The sequence below is a fragment of the Tachysurus fulvidraco genome, chromosome 14 (genome assembly GCF_022655615.1).
Source record: "Tachysurus fulvidraco isolate hzauxx_2018 chromosome 14, HZAU_PFXX_2.0, whole genome shotgun sequence".
Classification (NCBI taxonomy): Eukaryota; Metazoa; Chordata; class Actinopteri; order Siluriformes; family Bagridae; genus Tachysurus; species Tachysurus fulvidraco.
In genome coordinates, this window is record NC_062531.1 from 23,795,046 (window position 1) to 23,806,184 (window position 11,139).

Here is an 11,139-nt window from a genome sequence, read left to right on the forward strand (position 1 = left end):
GTCTATCGCGATACATATCGTTATCGTTTTATCGCCCAGCCCTAAACTGGAGTTTGCTCCTGTTTATGTTGCCTCCATGTTGATGACTGGAGGTTTTAGGTCATGTCTCGCTCCACCACGGTGGTGTTAATATGAAGCTCATATGAATGTACACAGACGGGGCTTTAAAAAGTCGTGGTTTTAAGCGTTTGTTGTAACCCGGTCATTAGATTCAAAGAGAAATAAAATGGTTCTTTTTATACACACAAATATTTTCCTTCGATTTTAAATCTTCAAAAGTAAATAACGATATCAAACCCATTTCTGCTCCCTGAGACGTTCGAGTGCATGTTCTCTAAAAAAGCATCTAAAATCTGAAGGTGTTTATCTTCAAACACTAAAATTCAGTGTAAGGTTCTGAACGGAGGGAGAAACACGTCCCGACTCGCCGTTGAAGTGAAACCGAACGAAAACGTCCCGGTAGAAAGTGTTAAAGTATAACAAGTATCGAACAAGTCTGAAGATGACTTTTACTCCCAAACATCTGTAAAGTCCTCGCCGCCGTCAGCACCGTTCACCTTTCCTCCAACGCTGTAAATATTTCTGCGTTTCAGATGGTGTGTAGGAGGACGAGGAGGTCCCAGGTTCGCTTCCTCTCAACACTTTTGTCATAAATTATAATAAATAAATGAACTCTGCCTCATTAAGTTTTGTATGTCTTTCTGTTTGCAGAAACGGTTGATGACCTGCGTTAATATTCAAGCGAAGGATTTCTGTAGTTACGCAGAATCGTTTTGTTTCCTCATGCGAGCGTGTAGAGTCTGAACAAACGTACCGCACCTTTAAAAGTGAGGAATTAAGCCGCCTTTACACCGCACACGACAGACGACCGCCGATAAACCGGAAGTCATTCATTTCCTATGGAGAGTCGCAAGGTCGCTGCGTGAGGTGCCGACCATCTGCGGATCCGTAATTTTCGGATCCGTAAAAAAATGTGAACTTTTGCGACTACGCCGCATCCGATATGCCGACCGGATGTGATGCACTCCAATGTTGTCCAAACAGGATCGTGTGCGCGAGGCGATAAGAATTATTAAAAAGTATTAACATAAACTTTAGTCATTTTTAAACTTTATCCAAAACAAGCTTTTTGTTTTAAATACATTGTTATTGATCAAAAAAAGCAATAAATTATGAATCTTTATATTGTGTTATGATATGTGATTATTTTTAATGTTGTTCCCATGTTTCCTCAAAAATTATTCGCGGTCTTACTGGATTGCTTTGATTGATTGTACTCCTAACTTCATTCACCATGATAAATGCTAATTAAGTTTGCAAACATTTAGCCCATTTCGGTAACACGCTTCAACGCTTCATTTTTCCTGTTAGCATCTCTGTATGATTCAAGAGTCGGATCATAAAGCAACGGGTGTTCGGAGACCGCAAGAATCACGCTTCTCTCCCATGTTGACGTCTGCACGATCGTATTGCGCATTACGTGCGACTGTCGCTAGGGGGCCAAATCCGACAGTCGTGTCCGTTTGTCGCGTGCGGTGTGAAGACTTTAGTCATGCGAGAGTGCGTTACGAAGGGAGAAAGATCGACTACGAGACGGCGACATGGAGTGTATGTTCCTGGTAGGGATGTACCGATACCACTTTTTCTCTTCCGATCCGATTCCGGCATTTGCCGGTATCGGCCGATACCGTCACCGATATCGGTGTTCTTTTCTACCTTTAAAACTAAAAGTTAGTAACTAATACTAACTCGCTTAGTTATTAAAACACAAGAAACCTTAGGGAAAAAAGTATTAATGCAGTAACAAACAGTACTTTTAACAGTTAGTGGTGCAACAATAACAATCTAAACCATATATACTGCAATTATTAAATTATTTTCTGAAGAAAAGGCAATATTTTAAAGTGAATCTTAAATTCATTCATTCATTTTCTACCACTTATCCGAGGTACCTCGGGTCACGTGGAGCCTGTGCCTATCTCAGGCGTCACTGGGCATCGAGGCAGGATACACCCTGGACGGAGTGCCAACCCATCACAGGACAGACACACACACACTCATTCACTCACACACTGCGGACAATTTTCCAGAGATGCCAATCAACCTACCATGCATGTCTTTGGACCAGGGGGAGGAAACCGGAGTACCCAGAGGAAACCCCGAGGCACGGGGAGAACATGCAAGAGATGTTTATAAAAAAGAACTTGTGGCGTCTCAGAGAACAGAAATGGGTTTGATGTCAGGATCTAATTTGAAGACAGAAACATTTGTGTGGATAAAAAGAAGCCTTTTATTTCTAACTTTATTGCCTCTAATACACTGGGATAAACAAAATATATCTGAAACACTACAAATACTTAAAGCCCTGAAAAAGTGTCTACTTTTATACGAGCTTCATATTAAGCACCATTGTGGCGTGAGACATGACAGAGACATTCAGTGACGAACACGAACTAGCCCTAACCCTAACCCTTTATCTGAGGCGAAAGTAAAAAGCATTAGCGAGAGAAACACTTTACAGGGTCACACATTCCCCACGATAAACCGGGATGGATTTACGAGCGACGTGTTTAAACCCCGGTGGGATTTCAAAGCCCACATCAGAACATCTGGACGTCCAAGTAAGCGTTTAATTTACATTTACAGATTCTGTTCTGACAGCTAAATGCCGTGAGAGTCTCTTTTACGCGTTCGTTTGGCAGCCGTTTACGAGAAGTAAATTGATAAGCCACAGAATGGAGATAGAGAGATAAAACACAAACAAGAAGCTTATGATTTAAAGGGGAAACAAGTGTGTATAAACTTATGTTTATGTAACTGTGTGATCACGGCAATGCTCAAGGTATTACAAATACATTTCATTCATTCATAAATAAATCAGAAATCAACTACTAAAGAAAATAGAGAATGAGAGAGACAGAAAGAAAAACAGAGGGAGGGAGGAAGCGAGAGAGAGCAAGAGAGAGAAAACACAGGCAATGAGAGAGGGGGGGGCAGAGAGAGAGAAACACAGAGGGAGAGAGATAGAGATAGAGGGAGAGAGAGAGAGAGAGAGAGAGAGAGATACAGGTAGGAGAGAGAGAGAGAGAGAGAGAGAGAGAGAGAGAGAGAGAAACAGAGAGGGAGAGAGAGAGAGAGAGAACACAGGCAATGAGAGAGAGAGAGAAACAGAGAGGGAGAAAGAGAGAAACAGAGAGAGAAAAAACAGGCAATGAGAGAGAAAGGCAAGGGGGAGAGAGAGAGAGAGAGAAACAGAGAGGGAGAGAGAGGGAGAGAGAGAGAAAACACAGGCAATGAGAGAGAGAGGGAAACACAGGGAATGAGAGAGAGAGAGAGAGAAAGAGAGAGAAAGAAAACACAGGCAATGCAATGAGAGAGAGAGAGAGAGAGAGAGAGAGAGAGAGAACACAGACAATGAGAGAGAGAGAGAGAGAGAGACAGAGAGAAAACAGGCAATGATAGAGAGAGAGAGAGAGAGAGAGAGAGAGAGAGAGAGAGAGAGGTATAATTTTAGAGATAAAGGACATATTAAGGCACCTGTAATGCACCATGAGGATCAGCTCCTTTATAACCAGCTTTATCTCTAATGCAGTTCACTGTTTAAGGACTAAAGACGAGTGAATCGTGTTGTTCTGGGAAAATAACCAGCGATGGAATGGATGTGACGAGGCGACATTTGCTCTTCCCTGTGATCTAATGATTATTTCCCAATAACATCGTGACCTGGAGAGCATTATTTACATTTTTATCACATAAAAAGTGGCATGTCAGACATTTGTGTCTGTTTATAGCTGATGAGTTATGACTGATGCTACAGAAGCCTCAGAGTGACATTTCTCTCGCTCGCTTTTCACTCGTTTTATCGTTAAACCTTCGCAGGGTTTCTCTCTCAGCCAACAAACTCCAGAATTACGAGCTCGACCTTTCTGCCGCCGCTCGTCCTCGTTCTCCCTCGTTCTCCTTATCATTTATATCGAGAGCCGAAAATAGTGCCTTGCTCGTGCGGCTTGGTCCTGAACGGGCGCGTTCGTAACGTCCGATTTATTTTTTAACACAAGACAACAAATCAGGCAGACAAAAAATACTAAATAATCTTTGGGCAAATTATGGCTCATCCGATCAATAAAATTAATTCAAATTAATTCATTACAAAATAGCTTAAATTAAAATAATTCAGGTGAATTCAAGTACTTAATAGATAAAAAATAAATAACACAAATACGAGTAACACAAATTTCCAAACCTTTATACTTTTTTTTTTTTACCGGGCAGAACTAGAACGAGGCAGCCCATAAATTCTCAAACTGTGTGTGTGTGTGTGAGAGACGTTACATACAGTACGGCTAAGTACGGTGACCCATACTCAGAATTCGTTCTCTGCATTTGACCCATCCAAAGTGCACACACACACACATACACACACACACACACACACACACACACACACACCGTGAACACACACACGGAGCAGTGGGCAACCATTTATGCTGCGGCGCCCGGGGAGCAGTTGGGGGGATTCGGTGCCTTGCTCAAGGGCACCTCAGTCGTGGCCGGCCCGAGACTCAACCCCACAACCTTAGGATTATGAGTCAGAGACTCTAACCACATTAGGCCACGACTTGCCCCAAAGGCCACTTGTGTTTCTCTAGGTGACAGAACAACAGAAGGAAACACACACATTTCATACCAGGCATGCTGAACAGAAAACCGCACACCGGTCAACGTAAAACGTGTGTTTGTGTGCGTGTGCGTGTGTGTGTGTGTGTGTGTGTGTGAGAAAACATGCAGAAACAAACTATTTCACCAAAAAAAAAAAAATCACTCAGTGATGTCACTATTCGTGTCGCTAACTAACCCGTCCCGCCGCTGAGAATGTGTATGGTAACATGACAAGACCGCACGACTACGTTTGATTGGTGAAACACAGTCACGTGGTAGAGCCTTAGCGGAAGTTTCTCTCTGTCAAAAAAAAAAAAAAAAACATTAAAATTCATGCATAGAATACCAAAGAGGTAAAAAAGAAAAGTAACGAGCTCATTGTATGTTATTGTATGTTAGCCTGATGTAGTGGAGTGAGCGAAAGTTTCCTCTTCACAAATCTACTCAAGTAAAAAGTATAGTGATTTAAAATTACTCCTAGAAGTATAATTTTTTTCAAAAACTTACTCAAGTAAATGTAACGGAGTAAATGTAACTCGTTACTAACCATCTCTGTTCTTAACACGCCCCGGAACGGAGACGGAGACACGAGACGGATGTTCATATTCCGACGTGTCTATCGTCACGTTGCCCGAGAGACGGATTTTTTTTTTTTTTAAATCGTCATACTTCTGATTAATATCTGTTAAAACTCATGAAGAAGTCCGTGTACAGACTCGGAGCGTGTTTACTGAACATAGAAACGTGTCTAGAAAAGTCTAGAAACGTGGAAGGAAGGAAGGAAGGAAGGAAGGAAGGAAGGAAGTGCTGTGTGTGAAGATTAGTGAAGAATATTAAAACGCTAATTACTGCACTACTGATCAACATTTCTACACTGTACAGGATTCACGGCGCATCTGTAGCATGGCCACCGGAGGCTAGAAACCGTACTGTGCTGTACGTCTCCTGAGTGCTGTGCTTGATGTAAGTCGCGCTCTCATCTAAAATCAACTCGATAGTATTATATTTACAGCCGTGATTGATGATGATGATGATGATGATGGTCTGTTGGGTTTCATTACACCAGTAAACCTAAAATCTCCTCACCGCTCTTGCAGTGCATTCAGGACGAGGCCACTTACAGCAAGCAGCAGGATCATTTATAAAATAAAATAAAAAGCTGTCCCATTTCCAGACAAGTGACTTATTTTTGGATAAACTGAGGAACATTGAAAGGAGAACATGTCCTTCTGTACACCGTTCCGGGGGGTGTCGTTAACCGTGGTATTAAAATAAATAAAAGACGAGTCTAAAATAACGCATCTGGAGACGATGAAGTTATTTCCCATCAAAGATTCCTGATAGCATCATCAGATCTGTTCTGTATTGAGGGATGTGTGTCAGAGGTTTGCTTTTGTTGATTTGGTGAGAATCCGGTTTACATTAAAGCTTCACACGAACGCGGCTACACCGTACATCATGAGCAGGATAAACGGTTTGTCGGCATGTGGCGCAGTCATGTGATCCCTGAAGCGTTTAACTGAAAAGACACACAACTGGTGGTCATCTTTTTAAAATCTAGTTAATCTTCTTTCAATCCAGACAGTCCTCTCTTCTTTAATCTAGACAGTCCTCTCTTCTTTCAATCCAGACAGTCCTCTCTTCTTTCAATCCAGACAGTCCTCTCTTCTTTCAATCCAGACAGTCCTCTCTTCTTTCAATCTAGATAGTCCTCCTCTTCTTTAAATCTAGATAGTCCTCCTCTTCTTTAAATCTAGATAGTCCTCCTCTTCTTTAAATCTAGATAGTCCTCCTCTTCTTTAAATCTAGTCAGTCCTCTTCTTTAAATCTAGTCAGTCCTCTTCTTTAAATCTAGTCAGTCCTCTTCTTTAAATCTAGATAGTCGTCTTCTTCTTTAAATCCAGATAGTCCTCCTTCTTTAAATCCAGATAGTCCTCCTTCTTTAAATCTAGATAGTCCTCCTTCTTTAAATCTAGATAGTCGTCTTCTTCTTTAAATCTAGATAGTCGTCTTCTTCTTTAAATCCAGATAGTCCTCCTTCTTTAAATCCAGATAGTCCTCCTTCTTTAAATCCAGATAGTCCTCCTTCTTTAAATCCAGATAGTCCTCCTTCTTTAAATCCAGATAGTCCTCCTTCTTTAAATCTAGATAGTCCTCCTTCTTTAAATCTAGATAGTCCTCCTTCTTTAAATCTAGATAGTCCTCCTCTTCTTTAAATCTAGATAGTCCTCTTCTTCTTTAAATCTAGATAGTCCTCTTCTTCTTTAAATCTAGATAGTCCTCTTCTTCTTTAAATCTAGATAGTCCTCTTCTTCTTTAAATCTAGATAGTCCTCTTCTTCTTTAAATCTAGATAGTCCTCTTCTTCTTTAAATCTAGATAGTCCTCCTCTTCTTTAAATCTAGATAGTCCTCTTCTTCTTTAAAACATTATTTTAACATTGGAAATGGGGCAAAGTCTGTGTGCATTCAGTGAGTTCAGCTTTTCCATTGATTCGGCTCTCTTTAATGCATTTTAATGTTGAGTACTTTAGAGCAAAATCTGTGGGGAAAACCCCGTCTCTGGGCTTCGACTTTCAGCAGCAAAATATTCCATTAGATCTCAAACAAGCCCCAAAAATGCAGGGAGTAAAAACGGGGGAAAAGAAAACAACTCACAAAGCACTGTTCATATGCTGCCTTCAGAAACGTGAGGGCACACATGAATACATCGACTCCAACAGAATTCACACACACACACACACACACACACACACACACACACACACACACACACACACACACACACACACACACACACACACACACACACACACACACACACAGAATACTGGGGTATAAACACACACTCAGAGGCCTTGTGAATTACAGAGAGGGTTGGCTGGGGGGGAAACTTCCACTGGAGGATATTTATAGAGGGCCCGAGTCTCTAGAGAAACACACACACACACACACACACAAACCTCAACAGATATTTCCCGCTGTTCCATCTTGGGACATTACAATTATTCTGGGCATGATTTCATTTCACCCACAGAGCTACTGTATGTTGCCTATTACTTTATTCTAGTCTACATAATGAAGCTGATTCTATCATATGGACTAATGTGTTTTGTCCTGCATTTAATTCTATTCTACTCCATTCTATTGTATCTACTGTATTCTGTCTGATTTATTCTGTGTATTGTAATTTGTTCCATCCTTCTTTTTTCTATCCTGCTGTGTTATACTCGATTCTATCGATCGCACTTTGTTTTATTCTACTGTTATATACATGCTACTCTATTGCATCTTGTAAATACTGTATATTGTCCTCTGTGGAGTACAATACACAGAATAGAGTACAATAGAGTACAATACACAGAATAGAGTACAATACACAGAATAGCGTACAATACACAGAATAGAGTACAATAGAGTACAATACACAGAATAGCGTACAATACACAGAATAGCGTACAATACACAGAATAGAGTACAATAGAGTACAATACACAGAATAGAGCACAATACACAGAATAGAGTACAATAGAGTACAATACACAGAATAGAGTACAATACACAGAATAGAGCAGAATAGAGTACAATAGAGTACAATACACAGAATAGATACAATAGAGTACAATACACAGAATAGATATACATATATAGACATATACAATACACTATTCTGTGTATTGTACTCTATTGTATCTACTCTGTGTATTGTACTCTATTGTACTCTATTCTGTCTATTGTACTCTATTCTGTGTATTGTACTCCATTGTACTCCATTCTGTGTATTGTACTCTATTCTGTGTATTGTACTCCATTGTACTCTATTCTGTGTATTGTACTCTATTCTGTGTATTGTACTCTATTCTGTGTATTGTACTCTATTCTGTGTATTGTACTCTATTGTACTCTATTCTGTGTATTGTACTCTATTCTGTGTATTGTACTCCATTGTACTCTATTCTGTGTATTGTACTCCATTCTGTGTATTGTACTCTATTCTGTGTATTGTACTCCATTGTACTCTATTCTGTGTATTGTACTCCATTCTGTGTATTGTACTCTATTCTGTGTATTGTACGCTATTCTGTGTATTGTACTCTATTGTACTCTATTCTGTGTATTGTACTCTATTCTGTGTATTGTACTCCATTGTACTCTATTCTGTGTATTGTACTCCATTCTGTGTATTGTACTCCATTCTGTGTATTGTACTCCATTCTGTGGAATGTCCTTTGTTCTATTCCATTCCTAGGACGAGTCCAGCCTAGTAAGAGACTAAGAAAATAACCTATAAATGATGATTTTTTTTTCTCACTATGGATTTAACGACTGGTGTCAAACAAATTTTGGCCATGCGCAGGATTTAGCTTTGCAACATTTCCAACGAACAAAAATTCATCTTCACGGTAATGTTCACTTACTCTAACGAGCTAAAACAAACATTCTTAAACATTCCATTCTTATTAACATGACAAACTGTACTGTGTGAAGTTTGTGGGTAAATTTCAGAAAGTATACTTTTTCGCTGCGCCAAGCAATTTATAGTCACACACAGTATCACTGTTTGAGTGTCACCATCCATTTCGTTTACGACTACACGCTACGGAGCGCCTGCCTGCAAACAAATAACTCGCCTGAAGAACATAGCGGGAAAGTGATTGCGCAGGAGCTGAGTGAGACGCACGAGCGTCGGGGTCTGCGAGAAGAAAATATGACTGGGAAGAAGGCGAAGGCCTTGGAATTAAAAAAGGGGGATTTGCATGCGGTGCTTTCAGCTATCCATCACGTGAACTGTAGCTAGCACAAAATATGTACATACACACACACACACACACACACACAACCCCGGAACACTTCTATTGATATAGACAAAGAAAAGAGAATAAAGAAATGTTGAGTTTGAACATACTTGAATGGTAAAAGGTTTGATGTTTGATGTTTGGTGAAAGGAAGTGTGTGCTCAAGGAAGTAAAGTCAAGCAGAACAAGCAAGAAGCTGCCATTGTGGCAAGACCCTGAAGTGGTGCAGCCTGTAAAGAAGGCCTGGAGTTCACAGATGCCCCTTTTCCAACGAGGTGGTTTGAGTGCTGGGTCAGAGCCAGGGCCTAATTTAGAACCAGTTCTTTCTGTTTCGACCGCCAAAGCACCGGTTTCGAACCAGGAAAAGTGGTAAGTAGCTCCAAAACGTCACTGGTCTAGACTTAAGAACCGCTTGCATTAGGGTTTGTGGGCGGGGCTACTGTTAGCGCATTTGATAATGTACCTAAAGTTTACTAATGTTTAATACACTTTTACTTTACCGCGATATGATACATTACCAGCACACATGATAGTGGGTAGCTACATGCTAAGGCTAACTTTTTTCCTGTGTTAACGATAAAATAACGTTATGTACTTTATCGATTACAACCTCCGTTTATACAGATTACACGGAGCTGCACGTACACGTTTTATTCGCCGCGTTTGGATGCCAATGTAGGTTCGCAAAGCTATGAGCATTAACAGTAAAGCAACATCCGCCATTGTTGTTGTTGTTGTGTTTGCCGCCACTGCGCTAACGTTGCTGGGACACGTGACACATATACAGTAACGTCAGACTCGGCTCTGTGATGGCTCTCTAGCCGGTGGAACGGAAAACCGGTTCTTAGAAGGTTCGCCAGTGGAACCAACTTTGAACCAGCACCAGCGCTAGCTCTGAACCAGCACCCGGTTCTTTCTGGTGGAAAAGAGGCATAAGAGACTTTCACACATGCGAAAGACAGCTTCGAAACGCTCTACCACACAAAGCTCTGCGGGACGACAGCTCCGAAATAAATCAGTAAAGTGCTACTGAGAGTGCTGAACACCGGGTGCTGTAGTTACAGATGCATCTGCATTTAAAGGATGAAATTACTGCTTGAGTTAGGGGCTTTTTACACCTGGTCACTTCATGCGTTTTCTGTGATCAGATAGCTATCCGATGGTAAAAAGACCAGGTCTAAATACGCTCCGAAACGTTTTTGAGATGGATATAAATCCGACGGTACAAACCCCTTCAGGAGGAGGTCTGGGACGCATTTCAGATGAAACTGGACAGGTGTAAATGCATGTGGTTGTTCAAGCCACATACGTCAGCGCTGTACTCCTCCCAAACTGTGTTCCGTTTCATTTACCCCGGAAATGAGGTCAAATATATTTGCATTTTGGGCGGGAGTAGAGAGATCGGATCGATATCCGATTCGCCGAGATGCGTTTATGTGGCCTGATGTAAACGGAACAGTTTTAACAAATCAGATAGCTATCGGATCAGAGACAACACGTGAAGTGACCGGGTGTCAAAAGGCCCTAAATGTTTGCAGAACAACGTTAATTTCAGGTAGCACTCATTTAACCAAAGGAATGGAATTTGCTTGGAGTTTGTTTTTAATTTGGGTTCGGCGGTCATGACACAGCCCCCTGGAGCAGAGAGAGAGTTAAGGGTCTTACGCAAGCAGTAATTTTATTATT

General features: G+C 41.0%; 1 protein-coding gene across 9 annotated transcripts in view; it reads right to left on the minus strand.

Moving 5' to 3' along the window:
• gpat2 (glycerol-3-phosphate acyltransferase 2, mitochondrial) overlaps nt 1-11,139 on the minus strand; it is a 213,128-nt gene that overhangs the window by 171,296 nt on the left and 30,693 nt on the right. The gene's annotated exons all lie outside the window — the stretch shown is intronic.